Genomic DNA, 9,114 nt, shown 5'->3' on the forward strand with positions numbered 1-9,114 from the left:
TTTTTGTGTGTGTGTATGTGCTTGAGATTAGTTCGACCATGCTGTTTTTTGCTGCATTCATCAGTTGACTAAAATTAGTATTGCAGCTTTTTATTGATGGTTCAGCACTGTCTTCTCACACTTACTCTACCGGCCCTATTATTTAATACTATTTCATGTAATTAAAAATGATTGCAGCCTATATACTGGTACATACTTTTGGTTGTTTACATAGCCGAGGGACAAGTGGTAGGCTGGTGCCTAGGGGACACTCAGACATAAATGGGAGAAATTTGAGTCATTAAAAGCATTGTTTGCATGCAGCCAACATTCAATTCAGTCAATATAAACCATACATTCCAGGAGCTGCCCGCACAGCTCTGGGGATGCCACGTAAGCCAGTCGATACCCGCACAGCTCTGAGGTAGCCATTTCAAAAGAGGATCACTTCAGGAAGATTCTAATTTATAGCAGTGACGGTGTCTGGGCTCCTGATTTTACAAGTGATTTAACTAGTTAAAGGAATACTGTAGGGGGGGTTGGGGGAAAATGAGTTGAAGTTACCCGGGGCTTCTAATGGTCCCCCGCAGACACCCTGTGCCTGCGCAGCCGCTCACCGATGCTCCGGTCCTGCCTCCAGTTCACTTCTGGAATTTCAGACTTTAAAGTCTGAAAACCACTGCGCCTGTGTTGCCGTGTCCTCACTCCCGCTGATGGCACCAGAAGCGTTCTGTGCCTGCTCCGTGCGCTCCTGGTGCCATCAGCGGGAGCCATCAGGGCGTAGATTTCAATACACCAATGCTGCGCGTTCTCCCCATACTGATGATCTCGCCGTAGCTCACGTGCTCAGCTTTCTTTATAACAGTGAGTGAGTCACGAGCCGATTTCATTGGCTCCTGACCCTGTCTATCAACGTAAGCTGCTCCCATTGGCTTACATTGATGGGCAGGGTCAGGAGCCAATGAAAGCGGCTCCTGACCGGCTCACAGGAACTCTGCCATCATAGAGATGGCGGAGTGGGTGGTCCAGGTTCCCGACGTGGATGGCGATTGTGGAGGGTATGTGCGGCGATTTCATCATCGTTCTGCAATTTTTGTTCTATTGGTCTCTCTGGTCTTTAGGGGGGCAGAGACCGCTGGTACTTAAGTGGTTAATTTCACATCAGCTGATTCAGAAGCTTACACACAGACAGAAATCAGGTCTGCAACTGCTTGCCTGCACAGTTGGTTATTACTAGGTTATAGAGAAAATCTTGACCAATGAACTTTTTAATAGCAAATGTGATCATGAAGTTTATTTAACATTTGTTAAAGGTGTGATTCCTGTAGTTCAGGATGTGGAGTGCATTGTGTGGTACATCACCCATTCAGCAATTAATCCCAAAACACTCACAACCACACACCACACGCACACCATTCATATTACTGCCTTCTGTTCATAGTGAAGCGCCATTTAGTTCTATCTGGTTATGCCCCAACATTTTAACATGCAGCAGTAAAAACTATTGCTTCATGAAATCTAGTAATTTGTTTTCCTTCCTACTCAACTCTTGAACTTCAAAAATAAGCTCCAGGTGACCATAGGTAGTCTATGACTCTGCACAGCTGTACAGAGGCAAAGAAGGGGGTACAGGAAAAATATAGTGACACCTTTTTCGTTTTGCTGAAGCTTTGCAAAGTGAAATGTTCTCCTTTTTGCAACAGCACATAAATTATAAAACTGGTCTTCAGGCTGCCTGCACACCCACCCAGAACAGGCTAGCAGTCCCTGCTGGTGGCACATGCAGTGATGTCGTGCATGAGAGGGCCACTGAGGAGCTTGAAAAAGGTAAATGGAAAGGTTGCAGGCAGCAGTTTTGTACGGCTGGCTAAGTCCTGGCATTCTGAAAACAAGTATTGGGCGTCATGTGACTATGAGAAATGTATAGGCTTGCTGTACACCAGTGGTTCCGGATGTAAGCCTGGCTTCAGGAACATGGAGATCATTTCAATATTCAAGTAAGGGATGCAATGTGGGTAACCACTGTTATCCACTTAAAGCTGATTTACTGCAAATACCGTTTTTAAGAAGGCAAGTTTCACTGACCATTGGTTTTTGGTCTTAGTCCCCTATACTGTGGTTCTGGGTCAACCTGAGCTGCTCGAGCATTATGTGGTTTTGGCAAAGTAATCAATCCATTGGGATGGATGGGAATAGCAACAAATGTGGTATGGTAAACACTGGCTGATGCTGAGGAAAGCTCCTTGATTGTACTCCATTGGTAGATGTGCACACTATCGTCTGCAATTTTATGGGTTGGTCCGTAGATGGCAGTATAGGGGTAGTTTTTAATAGAGTGCACAGAAAAATGGTGCCATTGAAAGTGAACCCAAGTTGAAAATAAATAAATGAGATAAGCAATTGTATTAATTCTCCTACTCCTAAAAATGACTTTTTGATATATCCTATGGTTTTGTTTTATGTTTAAAGGGATACTGTAGGGGGGTCGGGGGAAATGAGCTGAACTTACCTGGGGCTTCTAATGGTCCCCCGCAGACATCCTGTGTTGGCGCAGCCACTCACCGATGCTCCGGCCCCGCCTCCGGTTCACTTCTGGAATTTCTGACTTTAAAGTCAGAAAACCACTGCGCCTGCACGCCCGTGTCCTCGCTCCCGCTGATGTCACCAGGAGTACACTGCGCAGACACAGACCATACTGGGCCTGCGCTGTGCACTCTTGATGACATCAGCGGAATCAAGGACACGGCAACGCAGGCGCAGTGGTTTTCCGACTTTAAAGTCTGAAATTCCAGAAGTGAACCGGAGGTGGGGCCGGAGCATCGGTGAGTGGCTGCGCCAACACAGGATGTCTGTGGGGGACCATTAGAAGCCCCGGGTAAGTTCAACTCATTTTCCCCTGACCCCCCCCCTACAGTATCCCTTTAAACATTTTCAAAGTATATTGAATGATTGATTTATTGTCTCTCCTCAGTGGCAATCTATTCATTGTCCCAGAGTTTAAAATTAACTATTGACCTTTTTCCATCTCTACCAGTTGAATTCTGCCAGGCAAACTTTAATTTGCTTATTAGTGACACTTACTTTATTCCCATTAAGGTACCAACAAGATGGAAACTGTCACCTGCATGCCTGAAAATTATTGGGCAGAAAAATAAAAAAAAATTGAAAAAACTGGTTATTACAGTAATAGGTATTGCACTTTATATACACATGTTTATCTAATAATGTCACATGTCGCCTCAGGTACAATTTTTTTTAAGTATATGGAGGCTGCCATACATATTTCCTTTTAAACAATACCAGTTTTCTGGCTGTCCTGCTGGTTAATTTTGGCTGTGGTAGTGTCTGAATCACATCAGGAACAAGCATGCAGCTAATCTTGTCAGATCTGACAATAATGTCACAAACACCTGATCTGTTGCATGCTTGTTCAGGGCCTACGGCTAAAATGATTGGAGGCAGAGGAAAGGCAAGATAGCCAGGCAACTGGTAATGTTTTTAAAAGGAGAGAAAAAAAAAAAAAAATCAGCCTCATATCCTTCTCACTTCAGGTGTCCTTTAGGCCAGATACCCACTAGGAGAGCTTTTCTGAGCGCTTTGTGATTTGAAAAGCTCTTGCTAATGTAATGCTATGGGTGTGATCCCACTTGAGTGATGTGATTTTATAAAAATCCCCCATAGCATTGCATTACCAAGAGCTTTTTCAAATCACTCACCCTTACAAAGTGCTCCCAGTGGGTCTCTGGCCTTAAAGGGAACCTAAACTGAGAGGAATATAGATTTTTCCTTTTAAGCAATACCAGTTGCCTGGCAGTCCTGCTGATCTCTTTGGCTGCAGAAATGGCTGAATTGCGCACTTTAAACAAGCATGCAGCTAATCCAGTCTGACGTCAGTCGGAGCACCTGGTCTGCATGCTTGTTCAGGGGCTTTGTATTACTTTAAAAGGAAAAATCCATATCCTTCTCAGTTTAGGTTCCCTTTAAAGGGAACCAGAGACGCCAGAAAAAAGATTTTATATGTACCTGGGGCTTCCTCCAGCCCCATATGCACGGATTGCTCCCACGCCGCCGTCCTCCGCTTCCTGTATCCGCCGGTACCGTGTTCCGTAGTTTCGGCCAGTCGGCGTCAGCACGCGGCCAATTGTCCGCATCACAGGGGCTCCCAGCATGCCCGTACGCGTGCGGTGCATACTGCGCACGCGCAAGGATATGGAGGGATCCCCTGATCATGCAACAATTGGCCGTGCCCGCCGGAAGTGATGGGACCCGGTACCGGCGGATCCTGGAAGCGGAGGATGGCGGCGTGGGAGCGATCCAGGCTTATGGTGCTGGAAGAAGCCCCAGGTATGTATGAAATCTTTTTTTTTTCTTTTTCCATGTCCGGCGTCTCTTGTTCCCTTTTAAGATAAGAGCGTGTTAAATCACTTTTTCTGTAGCAGACCTATAGATGAGCACAGACTGGGTGGGGCTGCCTGTATCTTTTGTTAATAATTTTTTACATAATGTAAATATTCCATCAGGCATCTTTAGTAGCCACTATGCTGTTAGCATAATGGCATCAGGAGGTTAGCAAAAAGGTGTTTGTTTCAGCTTTGCCTTGTGAGGGAGGGAGGATGATGAATGCTGCTGCCTGTTTGTAATGTTGGCAAAGTTCTAAGACTTGACTATTTGAATTGGAGATTAGAATACTATTCCCCAGAGCTTGCCAATAAAAACAATGGTGTTTTGTTTCTAGCTCCCTTTAAACGTGTGTTCACATCATTGATGTTGCCAGTTGGGCGACACCGCTGAGCTGGGCTGCACAGACGCTAGTCCAGCTGTGTAGTGCATGACTCGTTGTGTTGCTATGCAGGGGGAGGGGGGGAGCGGAGGGACTACAGGGCAGCGGGTGTGCATGACATTACGTGGCGGGCGGGGGGGAGTGGCGATGTCACTGGGGATGAGTTGATTGCGGATTGTGTACACACGTTTGACTATCGGCTGCCTCAGCCGACTTTGATTGTGTGTGTGTGTGTGTGGGGGGGGGGGGGGGGTTGCAGGACAAATGACAAGCCGACCGACTGATAACAGACAGTTTGCCCGATCCATCCAGCAGATCAACTCGCACGACTGTTGGGCTTATATTGTGCACTTGATCACGCGTGCGACATCATTTGAACAGCGTACTTGTTTTGAATGCAGCCTTGTCCTATAGTCCGTTTCCCTTGCGCACGCAGTATGTATATGAGTTGGTAATACAAGCCGTGTAAGCAGTTTGTTGTGGTGTTGGTCGCGCATTTGTTGGACGTGTGTACGAGCCTTGAGATTCAGAAATACAGACGTTCAAAAACGTTTGAGACCATTAAAGACCAATTTTCATGGAAAATTAATTTTTGGAATTGTCCTACAGCATATGGGAAGACCTGTTCAAATACCCAAATGCTTTTCTGTGTGACGTATAATGGTACAGGTTTACATATATGGCAACGCCTATTTGTTAATCCTCTATTTAATCATCTACATTATGCATGACAACCTTTTCCTGAATGTGACATGTCTTTATGATAATAGTATTACTTGTGCTGAATTCTGTTTCAAAGAAAAAAGTGTCAGTATTTAACCAGTTAAGGTTAGTGAATGTGCACATGCCTATACACCGCTTATTTAGGTACAGATAGATATTGAGGTGTATTAGGCAAGTGATTAGACTGAAAACTTGACAAATGTGTTTGTTAAATTCGTATAGGGAGAGGCTGCCATTGGTGATGCAATACAGAAGCTGACTACAACTTCTGCTTATGCTGTGATGTGCACCAATCATTTAATCATGAAATGTATGTTTTATATGAGCAGATCCTGCTATTCATTAAGGTGGAACTCTGTCTTGTTGATGACAAACATGTCTTCTGGGTCAGCTGAATACACTGCAATGATTTTAGCAAACTTTGGTTTCAAGTGCTTTCCTAATTCTGTTGTGAAGGCTCACTAACACTGGCCATTTCAGGGAATATCTTAAAGGGAACATAAAGTGAGTGGTATAAGGAGGCTGCTGTCTTCATTCCCTTATAAACTATTTTAGTTGCCTGGCTGTCGTGCTGAACTTTGGGGCTCTTTCACGATGTGCCCCTTGTGTTGTATCGTAAGGGACAATGGCCTCGATTCATAAAAGTGCTGTCGGTAAGGTAAATTCGAGCGTGGAAACACCGCTGTCGGTATTTCAGCCTTCTGGGTGGTCATTCATAAAAATGTTTCTAGTTGCGATAGGAGTGCGGAGATATTCCGCTGTAGGCTGGCGTTAGGCTGTCGGTACGCATGTGGAAACAGGAGAAGCTGGCCGAGTCCCTCCGTGCGGTGTTTTCTCTGCTGCTGCTTGGGAGGTCTGTCCCATTCACTGCAATGTATTCCGCACGCTTCTCGCCACATCCGAGGTAGCGGTAATCCCCGTCTGCATACCGCTTCCTCTAATCTTTATGAATTGACATTTGTTACTTAAGATAATCACCGCGTAAGGCGGTGATTTATAACTCTGCTCGTGAATGTCGGCTTTTCATGCGGAAAAAGCCTTTATGAATACAAATTTTGCTATGTGGTCGGTAAAGTGAGCTGTTTTCAGCATTTCCGCATGCGGGAATGCTTTATGAATCGAGGCCAATATATTCTTATGGGGCTTTCACACTGCAGGTGGTTCCCCACAAGTCCAGTAGCAGTGAAGCTTTCATTGTACTTTATGCCTCACTGTATAGTCTCAGCGCAGCTCTAAGGCGCAGTTCAGCCTATCGGTTGCTTGGAAAAGGTATCGAAATGCAACCTGTGTGAAAGGGTCTTTTTAGGTTTCAGTTGTTTGTTCAGTTGTTTTCACATCTGCAACAAGCATGCAGCCAGTGGCGTCAGGCCAGAGTCAAAGCATCTGAGCTGTATGCTCAGTCTGGGCCAGTGACTTAAAGGACAACTGTAGTGAACGGTATATGGAGGCTGTCATATTTATTTCCTTTTAAACAATACCAGTTGCCTGTCAGTAGCAAATAAAGTCAAACACCTGATCTGCTGCATGCTTGTTCAGGGTCTATGGAAAGGTGGGGGGGAAAGGCTGCGCATCCCTAAACACATGCTGCAATTGAGTGGTTAATCGTACAGGCATACACCGCCTCTGCCAGACTGAAAAATGCATGCCCTGCATCCAAGACAAGTTCTAACATTTATTAAACTAGGAGGTACTTTAGCTTCCAATATGGTTTGCATGCAAAGTAGATTATACTAGACACTTGCGCCACGGTGAGGCAGACCTCCGGGCAAGTGACCTAACCTAAATTTAAAACCTCCGGAGCAGCATTCCAAAAGACAACAGTATCCCAATGCAGTGCTATACTGCATAACGCACACGGTGCAGTGAAGCATGTGTTTCATTGACTGGATGCGGCGCAATCGCATAACGTGCGATGATGTGACTTGTTGCATTGCTTATTTTACAGAGAACACACCGCAGCTCCCAGTGTGAACCTAGCCTTGGCAAGGAATTTTGCCTGGAGCTAGCAGGACACAGGCTCCCGAAACTTCCTCACAGCCACCAATCTTCTTCTTAACTGTGTGTTTCTTGTCGCCCTAGTGTAATGTGTCCAGTTATTGCAATGCCATAGTCAGATACTGTAATGGAAAACTATAGTTTACTTGATAGATCTTTGATTTGCAATGTTGTGGACATTGCAGGCCTGTATATACATATTTATTATTACATTTTTTTTTTTTTTTTTTTCCAGTGTATCCCCCGATAGTGTAGATAATGTACTGTTTGGCAAGCAGATGATATTGGTACTCTATATTAGGTGGCTTTCTTATTTGTCTGTTACAAAACACATTCCTAAAATGCATTTTAGTATGTGCAATGGTTTCGAGGGGCAAAAAGAGAAATCGCTGAACATCGAGATGAAAGGACTTTTGGGCATATATAGAGAAATGGCCAGTTGTAAAACTCAGTGTCTTACACATAGGATGCCAGGCTCACCATCCAGAGATCCACAGGGGGCACGTCCATCGGAAACTTATACCACGCCTACTTTGAAGGGACACAGGCGCATCTAGGCTGTATCTTACTGACAACCATTGGAATTCAAGTTTTATACATACCTGGGGCTTCCTCCAGCCCCATCCGCACGGATCGCTTCCACGCCGCCGTCCTCAGCCTTCTCCCTCATCGGTAACGGGGGTCTAGTAACTTCAGCCAGTGGCGGCCAGTCTGCACAAGAGAAGTGCGCGCTCTACATATATCTCCAGAAGCTGCTGGAGAGATGCGCAAAGAGCGCACTTCTCTTACATCAGACTGGCTGAAGTTACAGGACCCGATACCAAAGAGGGAGAAGACTGAGGACGGTGGCGTGGGAGCGATTCGTGCGGATGGGGCTGGAGGAAACGCAAAGTATGTATAAAACTTTTAATTTCAGCCCTGGTAAACTTTAAGCAACTTTTTTTTTTTTTTTCTTTTTTTTTTTTTTTTTTTTTTTTTATGCCTAAATAAAGCAGCAGATTATGGAAAGACTTGCAAATATGTTATCCTGTATAGATCTTTTCTCTCTTCTGGTCTGAAAGATGCGTTAATGCAACTTAGTGCTTTATAGGTTATTAAGCCAATGATTGATGTAAATCACCTATACTTCTTATCGGCAACACCTGCAATTGTGTCCTCATACTTTCTCAAATACGGTAATATGATATGAATGTTACTTCATTATGGAGAAGCTTCCATGTTCCTTCTAGTATACTTCAGTAAAATGACATGCGGTGTCTGAACATTGTTCAGATCTTCTCAGTGCATGTGTGGAGGACTTCGAACTCTCAGCTGGCTGCACTCGTACAGTCACAGATATCTGTATTTTTTTGTCTTAAATAGATGTCAGCCACAAAATCAAATTCCATTTACCCACAGCTCTGTGTTTAACTAGTCTACAGCCTGACCCTGGATTGCAAGCATTCCAATATAATCATAAGTGTTTCTGCTGCAATGACTCTTATGTCAGTCAGCCTGACTTTTCACGTACATCACCAGGGAGAGGGAAGCTTGTTCTCTCCCCTTCCACATCCCTGCTCCTCACTGATTGGCTGAGGGCAGTTCAATGTGACCGGAGGGTAAGAAGGGAAATATATCTCACTGCTTTGCAGAAGCTG

This window comes from Hyperolius riggenbachi, chromosome 4 (assembly GCF_040937935.1).
Source record: "Hyperolius riggenbachi isolate aHypRig1 chromosome 4, aHypRig1.pri, whole genome shotgun sequence".
Classification (NCBI taxonomy): Eukaryota; Metazoa; Chordata; class Amphibia; order Anura; family Hyperoliidae; genus Hyperolius; species Hyperolius riggenbachi.